This window comes from Bos grunniens, chromosome 15, assembly GCF_055505025.1.
Source record: "Bos grunniens cultivar Pamir isolate PY7600 chromosome 15, Bosgru_T2T1.0, whole genome shotgun sequence".
Lineage (NCBI taxonomy): Eukaryota > Metazoa > Chordata > Mammalia > Artiodactyla > Bovidae > Bos > Bos grunniens.
Genome location: NC_141179.1, coordinates 27,555,564 through 27,574,732, shown reverse-complemented (window position 1 = coordinate 27,574,732; position 19,169 = coordinate 27,555,564). Strand labels below are relative to the sequence as shown.

The 19,169-nt window shown below is 45.7% G+C and overlaps 1 long non-coding RNA gene across 1 annotated transcript; it reads left to right on the top strand.

The window, feature by feature from the left end:
* The first annotated feature begins 366 nt into the window (after positions 1–366).
* Positions 367–2,293, top strand: LOC147357493 (uncharacterized). Its single transcript, XR_015142478.1, has 2 exons — positions 367–525; positions 2,027–2,293. It is a non-coding gene; the product is annotated as an uncharacterized LOC147357493 (long non-coding RNA).
* The last annotated feature ends 16,876 nt before the right edge of the window (positions 2,294–19,169 follow it).

The window sequence follows — 19,169 nt, the reverse complement described above, 5'->3', positions numbered from 1 at the left end:
CATCGTTGGTTTGCGTGCAAGAGAGATGGCCCATCCCTAGATTAGTTAAATTGGAAATAAATTGGTTGTTAAATAAAAGCCCTCTGTGGAATGTGACAGTGATGAATGAGGGATGGTTGTGCCTGGGGAAGGGAGGGGTGGCTTTCTGGATGGAGACTGAGGAGCTGAACTGCCCCAGGAAACTTGGACAGGAACCCAGGATGGTTCAGGGGCAGAGGCAGGCTGAGCAGGGGTGGAGCATAAGGGGTTAGGACTGGAATCCAAGACCCTGGACTCCCAGACCACTGATGTCACTTCATTTCTCCATCTTCTTACCTCCTTCTTAGCTGAGTAGTCTTACATTTTTTCTCTCCATTTTCTTCCTAGTAGAACCTGCTGTGAGGGATAAAGAAGCTCGTGACAACTCAACCCTTCCCAGGGATGTTTGTGTTCATCTAGGGATCAGAGTTTTAATTTTGGAATCTGAAGAAGAGAGTCCTTTCCAGGATTAAACTGTCCTGACATCTGTATTCTTTCATCGGAATGGTAGGGTCACTTCTGCCTGTACCTGGGAGGGATAATTGATCAGAGTAGAGGGCAGATCATAAGGTGTGGGTTGATAACAGGTCTTTGAATCAAAGAATCTCAGAGTTGGAAGGGAGCTTAAAATTCTGGCACAATCCCCCATTGTACAGATGGAAAAAGTGAGGATCAAGTAGGAGAAGGGACAGTAGCTAGACTTGACAGTAGATGAGCCTTTCCCTAATTCTTTGTGGTATACAGAGAATGAGGAGGGCACACAACTCTTCCACAAGCTCTTTTCCATCAGCATCGAGTCCTCCTCTTCCTGACTCCCTGCCTCGCTCTCTGTGTTCCAAATGGACGGGTAGTTATCAAACTTTAATGTGAATAACAATTGTTAGGTGACACTGGATATGGAAAACTGCAACTCTGTTACTCTCCTGGGTTATACAGGACTGGAACCCAGGGATCTGCACTTGATGATGATTCTGAGAACCACACATTTTCTGAGAACTACACGTTTGGGGAACACGAGCTGGGCCACGGGAGTGGTCTGGGTCGAGAAGGAGGATGGACATAATGACCCCCAAGAGGTTCTGCCAGCCTGAGCCATCAGTGATTCAAGTTTGGAGTTAGGGTAGTGGTGGGGAGTGACCTTTGTTTCTCGCCTCCAGGGGTTGTTCATTAGAAAGGTAATCTTCCTTCTCACCTGAGGTCTTCCTCAGTCATCATAAAAGCAGAGCCTGGGGGAGGGGAGGTGTTCTTTAGGGGGATTAAAGACTCTTCCTTGAGAGGAAACAAATTCCTTACTAATTATGCAATTATTTTATTATGCAGCCTTAATGAAAAAAAAATGCATACACTACTCAAAGCCTAAAAAGAAGGCTGTAGCCAGGACTTATCCAATTTAATAAATCCTCTCCATCCTGTAATTATTTCCTGGATTCTTTTTAATACAAGTCTGCAGGAGGGTCAGGGACAGTCTCTGCTTGTGAGGGTCTTCCCCCTCCCATCCCCGCCTCACCCCCACCAGCTGCCGTCTCCAAGTGGGTACCAGGGCATATACACCAGTGTTCTAAACTCCCTCACCCTCCTCCTTCTTCCTGTCATATTCCCAGGGAAGGGATATGATAGGGAGACTCAGGGGACAAAGGAGAGGAGAAGGAGAGGCTTTAGATTTAAGGACAGGCTCCTTTAGCTGAGTTTTGGTTTTAGGACTCCCCCACCCCCACCCCCACCTCAGCAACCCATCTTCCACCTGCCCTGCCCTGAATTATATTCCATTTCCTCTGCCTTCCTCTCAACTAGCCATGCTGTAGCAAAACCTAATTGAAGCACTCCATTATGTTAGCCCTTATCCAGCCCCTGTTCTTGCCACCCGGTTAACCTACAGATGTTTGTTTTCCCTCTCTTTCTGGCTTAATTGCACTCTGAAAATGATTGCCCTCTAGCTACACCTGACGCTTACCCTTTCAAGACAACACTCTCTAACACTCCGTTCCTCTGGGAACATTCTTTGTTCTAGAAAGAATGTTATGGGATGATGACCTTGAGGAACCTATCCTGGAATCACCTGATGCCAGCCCTAACCATCTCAATGCCCCCAAGAGGAGAAGAAGAATGTAAGACCGAATCAACCCTGATCCTTACCTTCAGCCCCATTTTCCATCCTAAAACTATAAGACCTCTTCCAATTTCCCAGGAAGGGAGATAGTCTTGAAAGCATTAACTTGCTGTGGTCCCCTTTTTGCCTGACAAAGTAATAAAGCTACTCCTTTCTATTCCCCTAAAACTCTGTATTTATATTCTGCATTGGTGAACAGAGGCTGTGTTTTTTTGGCAACAGTCATCATTCCCCAAACATGGACATGATAACCCTTTAAAGTCACAGATTTTGAATCAGACAGGTCTGGTGGGCTCAAGGTTTGGCAGAGCTAAGCCCTGACTTATGCTTGACCTCTCTGAATCTCCATTTCTTTATCTGTTAAGTGGAGGATGACAGAGGATGAGATGGTTGGATGGCATCTCTTGACTCAATGGACATGAGTTTGAGCAAACTTCAAGAGATAGTGAAGGACAGGGAAGCCTGACGTGCTGCAGTCCATGGGGTTGCAAAGAGTTGGACTTGACCAAGTGACTGAACAACAGAAGTGGAAATACCAATACCTTCAAATATTGTGAAATCGAAGCAAATCTTGGACCTTAAGGGTGTAGCACAATGCTTGACACCAGCGCGAGTTTCCTTCCCTACTCCTGCCCCCTCCTCACCTCCTTGAAACCTTACCTTGAACATCTGCTGGTGGCATTTATAATGGTGGGGGAGACACTGGGGCAGCAGAGACCTTCTTGGCTCTCCTGAATTTTCCTCCCTTTGTCCCCCTTCCCATAGTCTTGTGATGATGCTGTTCCATGGAGGGCTTGGACTCTGGGCAAGGAGTGGGGTGGGCTGAGGCTTGGGAATCAGGAAGTACCTGGGGAATCTTGTTGCTCTTCCCCTAAAAGAAAGGCTGGGTCAGGAGAAGCTCTCTGCTTGATGCCTTCTCCAGCGCCATCGCCATGGTGACTGCCCACAATCTGAATTCCTCAGCATCTCGATGGAGGCAAAGCCGATCACGCAGAGGGCTGCCATGCCTGGGTCCTTCTGGCCTTGTACCCTTCCTGTCATAGGGTGGTGGGTCAGGGAGCCTCACCACAGCCCCTGGAACCCCACCTGACTCTCCATCTTCATTTTCACTGCACACTTACCTGAGCCCTGTCCTAACTGGCATTACCTCTAGGTGCTTGAACCTAACTGCCATTGCGTCTAGATGCCATACCCCAGCCAGGCTGCCTGGACTTTAAAGTCAGATGGACCCCATTAGAAGGCTATTTCCAGTATTCATTAGTGGTGCTGCCTTGGGTTAGAGTTACATGAACTTCCCAGACCTCAGTTTCTTCATCTGTAAAACAAACACACTAATATAATATGGCATCATTGACTCAATGGACAAACTCCAGGAGACAGTGAAGGACAGGGAAGCCTGGCCTGCTGCAGTCCATGGGGGCACAAAGAATCAATGCACCTGAGCGACTGAACAATAGTAATATAATAGAATCTACTTCATGGGGTAGTTGCAAGGCTTCTGGAAGGGATATATAGGAAGTGTGTGTGCGTTCATGCTAAGTCATTTCAGTCATGTCTGAATCTGTGCAACCCCATGGACTGTAGCCCACCAGGCTCCTCTGTCCATGGGGTTTTCCAGGCAAGAAGACTGGAGTGCGTTGCCATGCCTTCTCCCAGGAGATCTCCTGACTCACGGATCAAACTAGCATCTCTTACGTCTCCCACTTTGTCAGGGTGGTTCTTTACCACTAGTGTCACCTGGGAAGCCCCTGTAATGGAAAGAGTTTTGTTAAATGCACTGAACAAAAATTGGAGCGGGGGTTGGCACCAGGCAAACCCTGTTCGAGTACCTGTAACACGTCCATTTTTGTTTTCAAAGCTGAACACTCATATTTCATTGGATTCAAAACACTGTGAGGTAGGGCTTAATTTCTTCATTGTCCCCACAGGGAAATGGAGGCTCAGAGAAGCTAAACCTATTTCCTGAGCTCACCTAGCAAGGGAGAGCCAGAATTTGAACTGTTATCAACTGCTTCTCTATAAGAACATGTTAGAGATCATTGTTCTTTTATTTACTCATTTATTTTTGGCTGCACTGGGCCTCTGTGGCTGCGTGCTGGCCTTTTCCAGTTGTGCTGAGTGGGGACCACTTTCCAGTTGCGGTGTGCAGGCTTCTCATTGCAGTGGCTTCTCTTGTTGCAGAGCAAGGGTTCTAGAGCGTGGGCTCAGTAGGTGTGGCGCATGGGGGCGTAGCTGTTCCAAGGCACGTGGGGTCTTCCTGGACCAAGGATCAAACCATGTCCCCTGCATTGGTGGGCAGATTATTAATCACTCACCACCAGGGAAGTCACTGTTCTTTTTGATATAGATTCAAAAGGAAGTTTTTTGTTGAGCATCAGTTCAATTCAGTTCAGTCTTTCAGTCATGTCTGACTCTTTGCGACCCCATGAATCGCAGCACGCCAGGCCTCCCTGTCCATCACCAACTCCCGGAGTTCACTCAGACTCACGTCCATCAAGTCAGTGATGCCATCTAGCCATCTCATCCTCTGTCGTCCCCTTCGCGTCTTGCCCCCAGTCCCTCCCAGCATCAGAGTCTTTTCCAGTGAGTCAACTCTTCGCATGAAGTGGCCAAAGTACTGGAGTTGCAGCTTCAGCATAGGGACCATTAAAGCAGTACGTGACGGGGTCTTCCTTGACCTCAAGGAACTTACGTTTCATGAAATGTGAACCTGTCTCAAAGATGGGGGAGGGAGGGCATGAAGAAAACTTTGTATGGAGACAGGCAGCCTGAATTTAGAAGGGTCTTCTTCCCACGCTGGGGCCTTTAGAGACGGTTTCATGGAAGGTGGGGAGGCTTGGAGTAGGCTTTAAAGGAATGGGTGGAGTTTAAAGAAACAGAAGGTGGGTGGGCAATCCTGGCAGGGACTTGGACCATCTGGAGAGAGCCTGAGAAATGTGCTGAATAGTGGTGGAGGGGAGGAGGGGTTAGGAATTGGCCATGGGTTATTTTCCACGTGGATCTGCAGAGAGTTGGCTATTACTTGCATGAATCAGTTCGTTAGTGGATGCAAATGTGTACCCCAGTGTATTCAGACATGCACCCAATGGCCCCAGTTTGCCTCATTTTCTTTTTTTATTATTAATTTTTTAATTGGAGGAAAACTGCTCTACAGTCTTGTATGGGTTTCTGTTGTACAACAACATAAATCAGCCATAATTGTGCGTATATCCCCTTCCTCTTGAGCCTCCCTCCCTGCTCCCATCCCACCCCTCTAGGTCATCACAGACCGCCAGGCTGGGATCCCTCTGTTGCATAGCAGTTTCCTATGACTTATCTATTTTACACATGATAATGATATAAGTCAACGTTACTTTCTCAGTTTGTCCTACCCTCTCCTTTGCCCGCTGTGTCCATAAGTGTGTTCTTGACATCTGCATCTCCATTCTTTCCCTGTAAATAGGTTTATCAGTACTGTTTTTCCAGATTCCATATATGTATGCATTAGTATGCAATATTTGTTTTATCTTTCTGACTTACTTCACTCTGGATCTAGGTTCATCCACCTCACTACAACTGACTCAAACCCATTCCTTTTTGTGGCTGAGTAATATTCCATTGTATATAAATACCACATCTTCTTCATCTGTTCACCTGTCACTGGACATCTAGGTTGCATCCATATCCTGGCTATTGTAAATAGTACTGCAGTGAACATTGCGGTACATGTGTCTTTTTGAACTGTGGGCCTTGTTTTCTTTGGAAGCCTGTAGCGGATCAAGCCCCAGATCACTCACTTTTGAGCAGCTGACCCAATGGCTCACTCGTAAAACATCAAGCCCAGCTTGATCAAACTTGACATCCCAGAGCAACCCCAACCAGGAATCAAAACCATGTCCCTTGCATTGTAAGGTGGATTCTTAACCATTGGTCATGAGGAAAGTCCTGGCACAGCCCTTCTAAAGCTGTGACTTAACCCGTGAATTGGTGAGCACTTCAGCCAAAATTTTAAAGCCATGTATTCAGATTCTTGGGAAGCACATCTCTCCGAAACAACTCATGTTTCACATGCCTTTAAGTTTAGAGGGGTTTCCCTGGTGGCTCAGGTGGTAAAAAAAAATCTGCCTGCTATGCAGGAGACCCAGGTTTGATCCCTGGGTTGAGACCCCTGGAGAAGGAAATGGCTACCCACTCCAGTATTTTTGCCTGGAGAATCCCATGGATAGAGGAGCCTGGCGGGCTACACTCCATGGGGTCACAAGGAGTTGGACACTACTGAGCAACTAGCACTTTAACCTTACAGAAGGTTGCAGATTAGGTCTACCATCCTGGTTTCTGCTTTTGTGTGCCTTTGTCTTCCTGTTTGTCCCCAGACTCTGGACTGATGCCTAGAAACTACAGGGGGTGTGGCCAATATTGTTCACGCCCACCTTCCCAAGGAGGAGCCAGAACTGGCATATTCAATTGTCCTTCAGCTTCCTTTCTCTTTATGAATCCCCTCTTGGATGCTCCTGGCAGGGAGAAGGGGTGGGTCATCAAACATCACAGACCTCTTTAAACCTCCAAGGGCACCTCCATCTTTTCTTTCTGTGCTCCCAACCATTCATCTTTCATGATGGAAACCAAAGCCCCCCGCCCCTCTTTTTCCGAGAAGACCACTTGTGTGTTTACAGGCATTCTGTTATTACAGTTATCACTTCCAGTAAATTTTAAAGACGTTAAAAAAAAAACAAAAACAACTGCGAGAGTATTGTTGGGAGCCTGTTTTATGGCTATAGCTTTAAAACAAACAAAAATAGTAATTCCATTAGTAGTCGAAAATCATAGGAGTACTGTATTGTTGAGGGTAAATTTACTGCTACGGTAACTGTGTGCCACAAAGCTAATAAACACAGTTGAAGAGTGGTTATTGGCAGGTGGAGTAGACAGGAGACAACACGTCACACTTGCAGGGCCACCTGGGAATGGAGGTGAAGGGGTTTTTAGTGTTCTAAGAACTGTGTGTGCTTCTCTGTACACAGAGAGTGCTGGGGGGTGGGATGGGGTAGAAAGTGCATAGGAAAAGCACTGAAAGCAGAGAGATCTGGGTTGAAATCCCTGCTCTGCCCATTTCTAGCTGTGCAGAGTGGAGCAGTTCATGTGGCTTCATCAATACAATGGGGATAATTCTACCGGGTTGCAGAGTTTCAGTGTAACACAAAATGTAAACGTTCTTGTAAATTGCTCAACTATAGATTCCATGAAGGCAGGACCCCGTCCATCTTGTTCTCCACTTTATTCCTTGTGCCACCTCCGTGCCTCACTTATAATGGGTTTATGCCTGTAATGATCATTGTATTGGAGAAGGCAATGGCACCCCACTCCAGTACTCTTGCCTAGAAAATCCCATGGACGAAGGAGCCTGGTAGGCTGCAGTCCATGGGGTCGCTGAGGGTCAGACACGACTGAGCGACTTCACTTTCACTTTTCACTTTCATGCATTGGAGAAGGAAATGGCAACCCACTCTAGTGTTCTTGCCTGGAGAATCCCAGGGACGGGGGAGCCTGGTGGGCTGTCATCTCTGGGGTCGCACAGAGTCGGACATGACTGAAGTGACTTAGCAGCAGCAGCAGATCATTGTATTGGGTTGGCCAGAAAAGTTCATTCAGACTTTTTTTTCTGTAACATCTTTTGGAAAAACTCAAATGAACTTTTTGGCCAATCCCAATTGAGCAATTTACAATATTTTTGTTGCTGTTATAATTCTTTGTGCTGTTGTTGTTATATCACTGGTAGGTACTCAAAAGCCTTTGATCTAGTTAATTCTCCTGCCTTCTCTTCTACTCAACCAGCAACCCATCCTGCCCAATCCAGTGCCCTAGAGTCTGCAGTATAACCAGTAGAAATCTACAGGGTAACCAGTTAGGAAATCAAAAGAAGTCTTGAATAATAAAACCTAAAGGGTTTTCTTACCCACCCATGAGATTGATGAGCTATGACTATGTATATTTTAACCTTTTGGCAAAACATTTCTGAAGCAAATTATAACGCTTGATTTAAAAGCAAGACTCCCAGACACAAAGCATGTCTCAGATAGACCAGGGATTTGTTGCTTGATTTATAGGAAATAGTTTTGGTGTAAATGTTTATTACAGTCAGGTTCTCTTTAAAGGTGATATATGGCCTTATTCCACATTAGCATGAAAAGCGGTGTCTCCGGATCGCTCCCACATTGCTCTGGGTCAGAGCTTCACATCTTCCATGCCTGGGAACCCTGGCCTCCAGCACCTCACTCTGCAGCACCTAGGATGCTTTATCAACTTTATGTCTCAATTGTCACACCTGCGCAGCTCCTGTCAAGCATTAAAAGTTCTCAGTTTGCATTTTTGGGCATTGTAGACAACCTTCTGCTCTTTGGATTTTTAATTCTATTTCTTGGAGAGAGCTGAGCATGTGGAGCCAACCAGGAAACCTCAGTTTCCCTACCTATAAATTGAGAAATGAAGATAGCATGAGCTCTGCCTCGACTTGGTTCCTTAAAAACAGGCTTCCTGGAATGAATTTGAGTCAGTTGAATTGAGGTGGGTGAACCTAGAGTCTGTTATACAGAATGAAGTAGGTCAGAAAGAGAAAAGCAAATATAGTATATTAACACATATATATGGAATCTAGACAAATTGTGCTGATGAACCTATTTGCAGGGCAGGAATAGAGATGCAGACATAGAGAACAGACTTATGGATGCTGTGGGGGAAGGAGCTGCTGCTGCTGCTGCTAAGTCGCTTCAGTCGTGTCCGACTCTGTGCAACCCCATAGATGGCAGCCCACCAGGCTCCCCCGTCCCTGGGATTCTCCAGGCAAGAACACTGGAGTGGTTGCCATTTCCTTCTCCAATGCATGAAAGTGAAAAGTGAAAGTGAAGTCGCTCAGTCATGTCCGACTCTTAGAGACCCCATGGACTGCAGTGCACCAGACTCCTCCGTCCATGGGATTTTCCAGCCAAGAGTACTGGAGTGGGGTACCATTGCCTTCTCCCCGGGGGAAGGAGAGGGTGGCGCAAATTGAGAGCAAAACATTGAAACATCTACATTGCCATAGGTAAAACAGCAAGTGGCAAGTTGCTGGGTAAAACAGGGAGCTCAACCTAGTGCTCTGTGACAGTGTAGAGGGGTGAGAAGGGGATGTGGGAGGAAGGTTCAGGAGGGAGAGGATATGTGTGTACTTGTGACCGATTCATGTTGTACAGCAGAAACCAACACAACATTATAAAGCCATTATCCTCCAATTAAAAATAAATTTTAAAAAATGTAAAAAAAAAAAAAAAAGAATACCCCAAACAGAACAAAACAAAGTGGGTTTCTGGGGACTTCCCTGGTGGTCCAGTGGTTAAGAATTTGCCTTCCAATGGAGAGGATGCAGGTTCGACCCCTGGTCAGGGAATTAAGTTCCCACATGCCATGTGGCAAGCCACACTTGCCACGACTACTGAGCCTGCGAGTGGCAATGAAGATCCCAAGTGGCCCAAGACCTGAAACAGCCAAAAAAAAAAAAAAAACCAAACCAGTTTCCTGCTCTGTGTTCCTCTCTATCTCCAGGGCTGTGCATCCTCTCTGACATTTGGTCATATTCCCTCATCAGCTTTGGATGGAAGGGATGAGTGAATGGTCTCTTCGATGGGAGACTGGGGGTGATGAAGACCTTTATAATGTGTTTTCTAGAAGTTCAGAGAAGGGCATTCTATTAAACCTCAATGAAATCTCTTTTTCTCTTTCTTTGCTGTGCCCCTTTGTCTTCAGATATGCCCAAATGATTTAGCTTCCAAACCCTGACACTGCTGTGAGCTTCCAGCTCCTGCTCCATGCCTCCCCAGGCCGCCCCTCATTGTCTGCTTTTGAACCCCCTTCCCATGGATAGAATTGGCAAACACTATATAATTATATTGGAAATCACAGGTTCCCAGAGACTGGGGAATAATTATGCTTAATAGGAATAAAATGAATTCCCAGTTGCCCTCTTTGGGGTGGATGACAGTCCGACCCTATATTTACCTTGTAATGATATGGTAATTACCATCTAATAATTACCCTACTGGCTGGCACCTGCCCAGCCATTAATTGGTTAATGGCTACCATGCCATGCAGGGAATTGAAGAATATGCCTGTTCCTTCATTTCCATAACTTAAAAATATTCAGCGGGATGGGGGAGGCTCTTAGGAGATGGTCACGTGGGGGAACTAGGAGGCACAGTGCTGCCCACTAGAGGCCTGGGATCCCTAACTGAGAATCTTCTCCCCGGGGAGGCAAAGCCAGTTCTCCTGGGAGTGTTGGCAGGTGGAAAACACACAGAAGTCCACGGAGGTCAGGATGATTCTCCTCATGCCCATCTTTATGGCAATGAAAGGACCAGAGATGCTGGGGTGAGTAATACTTACAGATCAAATTAAATCCCATCACGCCCTTTAACCTTAATTAAATCATTCATTCCTCCAGTCTGTTTACTGAGCACACGCACGAAGCGGTGCCCCTCCCGCCTCCTTGGTGCTCGCTGCTCTTACTCTTCTCTGGGCCTCTCCCTCAAGCCTTGCTAACTCTGTCTTGTGTGGTCTCATGGTCCCCAGAGTCTGTCTTGCTTTGGAAGCAGATCAGGAGCTTTCTTAGGGAAACACCTGGATGAACGACCCTTTTCTATTCTACTTATGACAAATCCAGAGCAGGCACTCAAGATATGTGTTAAATGAGTAATAGATGATGATGTAGCGGAAAAATGCATGAGTTTGGGGGTTAGCTAGACCTAGGTTCAGTTCCCAGTTTTGTCATTAATTAGTTGTAAGATCTTGGACAAATTCCTTACCTTCTTTCAGACCTTCAAAATGGGAATAGTAATGATTAGTACATAGTGCTTGTCACACAGCACATAGTTGACACCAAATGGCTAATATTTAATATGTACCATGCATTATATTTGTGTATTAATGCATATCATTGTACATACATATGAAAATATGTATTTGGAAATTATATATATGGATATATATTGATATGTGTATATGTATAGACATATAAACACTATATATATAAAACAGGGTAGGCATTTTGCTCTCATCCTTTTCATGGGAGCAGAGATAATAAGGATTAGAGTCCTGAGTTACTGAATATGCTTTGTGGTTAATTCTTCTCTGACCTGTGAGTGGACCAATACTCTGCCTCAATCTAGAGAAGGCTGGAGATCATTTGAATCCCACTGAGGGAAAATTATGCTGAAGGTGCTGTGCAATACAACTTTCACACGTTATTCCATTTAATCCTCATATTAACTCTGCAAGGGGAAGACATTTTGTGGAAGACAATGCACTGGACAATTAAGTGCATTAAGACTATTTGCAATGGGGAAAATGCGGGTGAGTGAGGAGAGTTTCAAAGCAATGATATGGGGCCTAGGGGTTTATGGGGGCAGCTAAACAAGGGAGACAGACGCAAATTTCACAGGAGTCAGAAGGACGGATAGAAGTGTCTCTTATCCCAGAATTAGGAGAGCAGGGTGGTCCTTAGTGATTAGTCATGTCTAGAAACACAGAAGTGTGGCAGGATTTCTCAATTTTAGGGAGCACAGGGCTCACATCAAGTCCAACATTGTCAATATCATCTTGATGTTCTTAGTTGAGTAAACTAAAGATAATAGAGGGGTTAAGTAACTTGTTCAACGTCTCAACACCAGTTTAAAGTGAAGCACTCTCAGAACCCCAGCCCCTCTGGCTCCAAAGCTGCCATCTCATTGTGGTTGCAATGGCCTTTTCTTCATTCACTGATTCGTTCAATAAATACTCATTAATACACTGCTTTGTGCCAGGAACTGTTCTAGGTGCTGGGAGATTTCAATGAAGAGATACCTAGGGCTTTGACTTTAAAAGTTGCATTTGAATGGGGTAGAGAGACACTGAGTGACTTAACGAGTAAATAAAGAAGATGATGGGCTTCCCTGGTGACTCATCAGTAAAGAATCCATCTGCAAAGCAGGAGCAATGCAAGAGACCTGGGTTCAATCCCTGGGTTGGGAAAATACCCTGGAGAAGGAAACGGCAGGATTCCACTCCAGTATTCTTGCCTGGGGAATCTCATGGACAGAGGAGCCTGGCGGGCTACAGTCCAGGGGGTCGCAGAGAGTCAGACATGACTTAGCAACGGAACAACAGCAACAAAGAAGATGATGGGGATTTGATTTTAGAGGGAGATTAAGTGCTACACAGGAAATAGAATGGGGTGATGTGATGGAGTGTGATTCCAAGTGGGACGTCTTCTTTGAGGGGCAGCAGTTGAGAAGGAACCTGCATGCTCAGAGCTCAGGGATGTGGATGTGAGACTAAGTGTAAAGGCCCCATGGGAATGTGTCTGACTTGTTTGAGGAACAAGCAGAAGCCCTTGAGCTAGTGTGAGTGACGGGGGAGAAGGCTAGACTGAGGTCAGAAGGCTAGGAAAGGACCAGATTAAAAAGAACCTGATAGGTCCTGGGACTCCCCTGCTGGTCCAGTGGTTAAGAATCTGCCTTCCAATGCAAGGGATGTGGTTTGATGCCTGAACTATGATCCCACATGCCACAGAGTAGCTAAGCCATGGGCTGCGATTACTGAGCCTGTGCACTCTAGAGCCTGTGCTCTGCAACAAGAGAAGCTTGAGCACTGCAATGAAGACCCAGCACAGTCCAAAAAAAAAAAAAAAAAGAAAGGACCTTGTAGGTCACGATGAAGTGTCTGGATTTTGTTTGAAGTAGAATGGAGGACGCCGTCAGCAAGTGACAGAATCCACTGGGCAGTGTTAGGAGAACGTCCAGAATGTGAACACTGGTGAAAGGCCAGGGAAGGGCATCCCTGGCCCTCCTGCGGTTGGGTTAGCCTGTCAATCATGTGCCATCCCTGCCCTGGCTGTGAACCTGCTCACTGTGAGCATGGAAAACATTGTCATCCTCCTGCCCACAAACCAGGGCCTAGAGGTTGGCCTCTTGTAGCTGGGCCTTTGCCAGCTCCGCCAACCGTTTGATTCTGCATCTTACTATGAAATGATGATGTGTCCTTGCAGCTGCCATTTACCCTCATTTTGCCCTCTGCAGTGGCTGGACGAGGAATAGGAACCACCTCCTCCTTTAGACATGAGAAATCATAGGGGTTACATGGTGGGTCCAAGATCCTGCAGCTGGCTAATGAAGGAACTTAAACTGGAAACCAGTTTTTGTGACTAACTGGGCTGAGTATCTCTGACCACCCCACCCCTATCTTAGTTACAGAGACATCAGAACAGGCTTACCCAAGAATGTCCAAGAGAGTCCTAAAGCCTTTTAGGATGATAAATGGAACTCCACGCTGCTCGGTATTTAGTGAGCAGGCCACTACCTGTGAGCTATCAGCTGTGATCTACAGCCGGCCACTATTATCCGCTATTAGCACTGCCCTCTATTAGCAACTATTATCACTTACGGACTATTAGCCACCATTAGCTACCATTATCACCCAGCTCCTATTATCCATTATTAGCTACTCTTATCAACCATCCACTATTATCCACTATCAGCTTCTATTATCTTAAACCATTATCCAGTATCTTCCATTTGTTATCTGTGATCTACTATTGGCTACTATCTATTATCTGCTATGTGCTCTAATCTATCAGCTACTTTTTATTCTCTACTATCTATAGTTACCTACCATCTAACCGCTACTATTATTTAACAGCCTTCAACTGTTATCTAGCTATCATTCTCCATCTGTCCTTGATACCTAAGCTCTCATACACAGTAATTAATAGCCATTAAAATTCTCAAGCCAGAACTTTGCTTGCAGATGTCCTTCTGGGGTGAGAGACTCATGTCTGCCATGTAAGTTCTTTTTTTAAAAAAGTGTTTTATTTATTTATTTATTTGACTGTGCCAAGTCTTGGTTGGGACACTTGGGATCGTCGATCTTCACTGTGGCTTGTGGGATCTTTAGTTGCATTCTGTGAACTCTTACATGCAGCATCTGGGATTTAGTTCCCCTACTAGGGATCAAACCTGGGCCCACTGCATTAGGAGTGCAAAGTCTCAGTCACTGGACCATCAGGTAAATCCCTGCCATGTGAAGTTTTGAGTGGCAATGTCCATGATGGCCTCCTGTGTATTCACAGCCAGGATGCCATACACGGCATCTCTCCACCTCTCCCAGCATCCCTAGCTCTGCCTCTGTGAGACTCCTGGCTTGTTGTTCAGTCGCTAAGTCATGTTTGACTCTTTGCAACCCTATGGACTGCAGCATGATAGGCTTCTGTGTCCTTCACTGTCTCCTGGAGTTTGCTCAGGCTCATGTCCATTGAGTTGGTGATGCTATCTAATCATCTCATCCTCTGCTGCTTCCTTCCTCTTTTGCCTTCAGTCTTTCCCAGTATCAGGGTCTTTTCCAGTGATTTGACTCTTCACGTCAGGTGGCCAAAGTATTGGAGCTTCAGCTTTAACATCAGTTCTTCCAGTGAATATTCAGGGTTGATTTCCTTTAGGATTGGCTGGTTTGATCTCTTTGTAGACCAAGGGGCTCTCAAGAGTCTTCTCAAGCACCATGATTTGAAAGCATCAATTTTTCAGTGCTCAGCCTTCTATATAGTTCAAGTCTCACATCTGTGCATGACTACTAGAAAAACCATAGCTTTGACTATATGGACCTTTGTTGGCAAAGTGATGTCCCTGCTTTTTAATATGCTGTCTGGATTTGTCATAGCTTTCCTTCCAAGGAGCAAGCATCCTTTAATTTTGTGGCTGTAGTCAATGTCCACATTGATTTTGGACTCCAAGAAAATAAAATCTGGCCACATTACAAATGGCATGGGGGTGATCTTTGATGAGAGGAGTCAAAGGTCCACTTGGGAACTAGAAGATACAACTTTAATGACACATATTCTATTTGACCAATTAAAACCTGCATAATGCAGAATGTCTTCTCCCATGGGACTAATTCAGAAATATGCCCATGGACAAGATGGATCAAAATGGACTGACTTACCTGTCCCTCATCCCTAAACACACACACACAACCCAGGTATACCCCGACACTGACAGATATCAGAGACAGGCTGGAGAGTGTGTGCTGAGAGGCAACAAAAAGCTGAGGATGCTGGATGTAGAAGGACAAGAGCTGTATTCAGAAGTGAAACAGGAGGGAAGGGGGCAGGGCGCTACCTTTAAAAGGATTACATAGACCAAGAACATAAACTAATTAGAACCAAAGAGATCCAAGATGGCAGATGAGTGAACTTCTGCTAGACCTTGAACCTCAGTATATGCTCTTCATAACACACCCACAGGCACTATGACAGTTCCAAGGCCAACCATAAGGGACAAACTGTGGGCGGTGGTCCAATTCCTGGAAATCCCCACTCCTTCCCCAACATATCTGGAATACTCCTCCCACTCATTAGCCTATGAAATTACCCATCTCTATAAAAAGAGTTTCCTTGGTGGCTCATTGGTAAAGAATCCACCTGCCAGTGCAGGAGACACAGGTTTGATGCCTGGTCCGGGAAGGTCCCCTGGAGAAGGAAATGGCAACCAACTCTAGTATTCTTACTGAGAGAACCCCATGGAGCCTGGCAGGCTACAGTCCATGGAGTTGCAAAAAGTCAGACACAATTTAGCAACTGAACAACAATAAAAGCTGACAACCCTGTACCCTGGGGCCACTCATCTTCTGAAATGACTCACACTCTGTGGAGTGTGCATCTCTCTAAATAAATCCACTTCTTACCTATCACTTTGTCTCTCACTGAATTCTTTCTGTGATAAGACATCAAGAACCCAAACTTCATTAAGCCCTGAATCAGGTGTGTGATCTCAGTTAAAAGACCATAGGTTCAAGTCTCAATCTGAATCACATGGTTTCCAAAGGGAGTCTGATGGGAGTCACAAGGGAGTCTGAAGGCATGCAAGTCAGAGGGTAGAGGACTTCTTCCTGGAAGGCCTGGGTGCTGCCAGACCACAGGGTGCTTGTCAGGAGGCAGGTCTTGGTGTGAAAGGCTGGGGCATGCAATCAGGCTGTGCAGGTTAAAGTCCTTGCTCCAGCTACTAGTGCTGTGGCCTTGAGTGAGTCTTTTTACTTTGAGGAATTCATGAAGGTAACATGTACACAAGAAACAGGTTGCAGGAGAAACATTCCCAAGGACGGGGAGGGAGAGAGCCCTGGCTGGCTCCACAGTAGCTCATCAGCTCAGAAGGACCCCCTCTGAAGGAGGGGAAGGCTGGGTAAAGATTCATCAAGTGTCGCAGCTGGAATGGTCATTAGAGAGTGTCTAGAATGGGATCTTCCAAACTGTGGGTCTCGATCCCTTCGGGAAGTGAAATCAAACCAATTAATGGACTGTGACCAGGATTAAAAAAACAGAGTAAAATAGAAAAATAGTAGAGTGCATATACATATGCATGTGTAGCATGGATTAGCTTTGTTTTGTGGAAAGAAAAATGCCTGCACTTGAACTGAGTTGTCAGAGAACATATATTTCTTACTGAGAGTTGTGGTGACCTAAGTTTGAAAAGCATCAACCTGGTCCAACCTTTCAGTTTGGAGATCAAGACTCAGAGAGGTTGAGTGCTGAGCCTGGACAAGCATCTGCCACCTCTGAAAAAAGATGATGGCTAAGCCAGGGACAGGAACCACCCCAACCTCTCACCCTCTTCCTACCTCTTCTGGGGAGGGGACCATCTGAGTGCTTTGAGTTAGGGACTTGCTCGCTAAGCAGAGGAAGAAGAGATCAAAGAGGATTTCTAAACGACAAGTCAGAGATACCAGGACTGCTGTGCTAGTGACTCGGAGGATATTTTTGCATCCCCGGCAGCACAGTGGTTTGCTTGAAACTCCAAACAGGAAGGAGTCCAGTGCCAGTCATGGTCCCAAAGGTACTTTTAGTCTAATAACATCCATGGCCAATCTTCAGGACCAGCTGTGGATTTGGAGTCCTACAGACCTGGGGTTCAAATCTCGCACTGCCAATTATAGACTGGGTCAGACATGCCATGTGTAATTTTTAAGCCTCCGTTTCTCCCTGTGTAAGTGGAAATGTCTACCTTGCAAGCTTTTTAAAAAATAAATATTTATAAAATAAAAGGAAAGAGCTTGATGCCTGACTGTATTCAGTAAAATGCTTATCCCTACCACCTCCTTTGTAACAACCACCCCCGGCTCCCCCACCACCAGTTCTTTTTGGTTCATAAAAGCTTCCATATTCATGATCTCATTGACTGTTTCAGCCAGCAAAGATAGTTCTTACACAAATAGGTCAGTAGAGTAAATACATTTGGTATTTACATTTATGCAGGCAAAGAGACCAATGTCCCTCACCAAGGCAGTGATGGCATATAGAGATCCCAGCAGACAGACAGACTTAGAAGCCATGCCTTCTTCCAGAATGTACAGTGCCCCTGAGGTCACTGGCAGTGTATGCTCTTGGGCCACCTTCTTAGACTCCCTGAGGCTGGGCAAAACAGAGGCCTGGTTTGGGGTGGCTGGGCTTCTCTTCTCTCCCCTCCCCATACTTGGCTTGGATTAAAACCACTGGCCAAAGCAGATCCACTTCCTTTCTTTTCCCATGAACCTAAGATGAATCTGGCGTGGAGGCCCATTAATGAGAAACATGATCAAAACCTGGAAGGGCTTGAATGCTCTGGGGAAAAATATTGTTTTTTCCACAATTTAAAAAAGTGCTTCTATTATCTCCCTCAAGATAAATTTCAGCTATTTACTCTCCGATTCCTCCATGAAAAAAAGCATATGCATTCCCTGGGGGCGTCTTTCTTGCTTGATAACCTCATAACCAGATTGTAGATGCATATATATCAAGATGCTTGTTATTGCACCTTCTCTCTCTCAGGTGTGAAGATAGATGGATGAGGATGGGCTTCATGTACTCAGAACGCAGCAGTCCGGGTCCTGCTTTTAGAGCAGGCTGAGTCTCCTGCCTGTTCGGTTGGTGCCATTCATTACGTGGGCTGCAACTCAACATCCTTTCCCTGGAGCCCACTCCTGGCCTCTCTTCCCTGTGCCCTTGGGGGACAGGCTGCAGACCGAGGTTAATATGGCTCTACCCAGAGGCTGGGGACCCTCTGGGTCAGCCTGGTTTTGTAAAATTTGTCTCATGTTTTCTAAATATGTTTGCCTATGGCTTATTTTCTGGTTGGAAATTGTGGGTACGGTAGCCAACCTTCCCTCTGGCCAAATTCACTCCCCAATCTTTCCTCTCTCAGAGAGTGCTCCCCCAAAAGATACCTTTCTCTCATTGGAAAGTTCTGGCCAACCTGCCCAATGCTGTAGGCTCCTGAGATAAAATCAAACTCTATATTTAATCAATACAATGAGGAACCCAGGCAATTCTCCATGGATGTGAATTCTCAATGCACCGCCATCCGCCGCCTCCAGGAAGCGCTCACAGGCGGGATTTGGCAGCTCCACAGTGCAGAGTCACTTCCTTCTTCTCCTTTAGCTTTATTGACACATAATTTACATGCCATAAACTTCACTCGTTTTGAGTGTACAATTCAATGATTTTTAGTCTATTTACAGAATTGTGCTACTGTCTTCACAATCTAATTTTACAACAGTTTAATTACCCCAAAATGGAAGGGTGTAGAGAAAAGGGAACCCTCCTACACTGTTGGTGGGAATGTAAATCGGTGACGCTACTATGAAGAACAGTATGGAGGGTCCCTAAAAACTAAAAATAGAGTTACCATATGATTCAGCAATCTCATTCCTGGGCACGTATCTGGAAAAAAGATGAAAACTCTAATTTGAAGAGATATATGTGCGCCAGTGTTCATAACAGCACTGTTTACGATAGTCAAAAACACAGAAGCAACCTAACTGTTCAACAAATGAATGGATAAAGAAAACGTGGTATAGAAACATAGTCGGATATTGCTACTGCTGCTGCTGCTAAGTCACTTCAGTTGTGTCTGACTCTGTGCGACCCCATTGACCGCAGCCCACCAATCTCCCCCATCCCCGGGATTTCCCAGGCAAGAATATTGGAGTGGGTTGCCATTTCCTTCTCCTAGTGGGATATTTGGAGAAGGCAATGGCACCC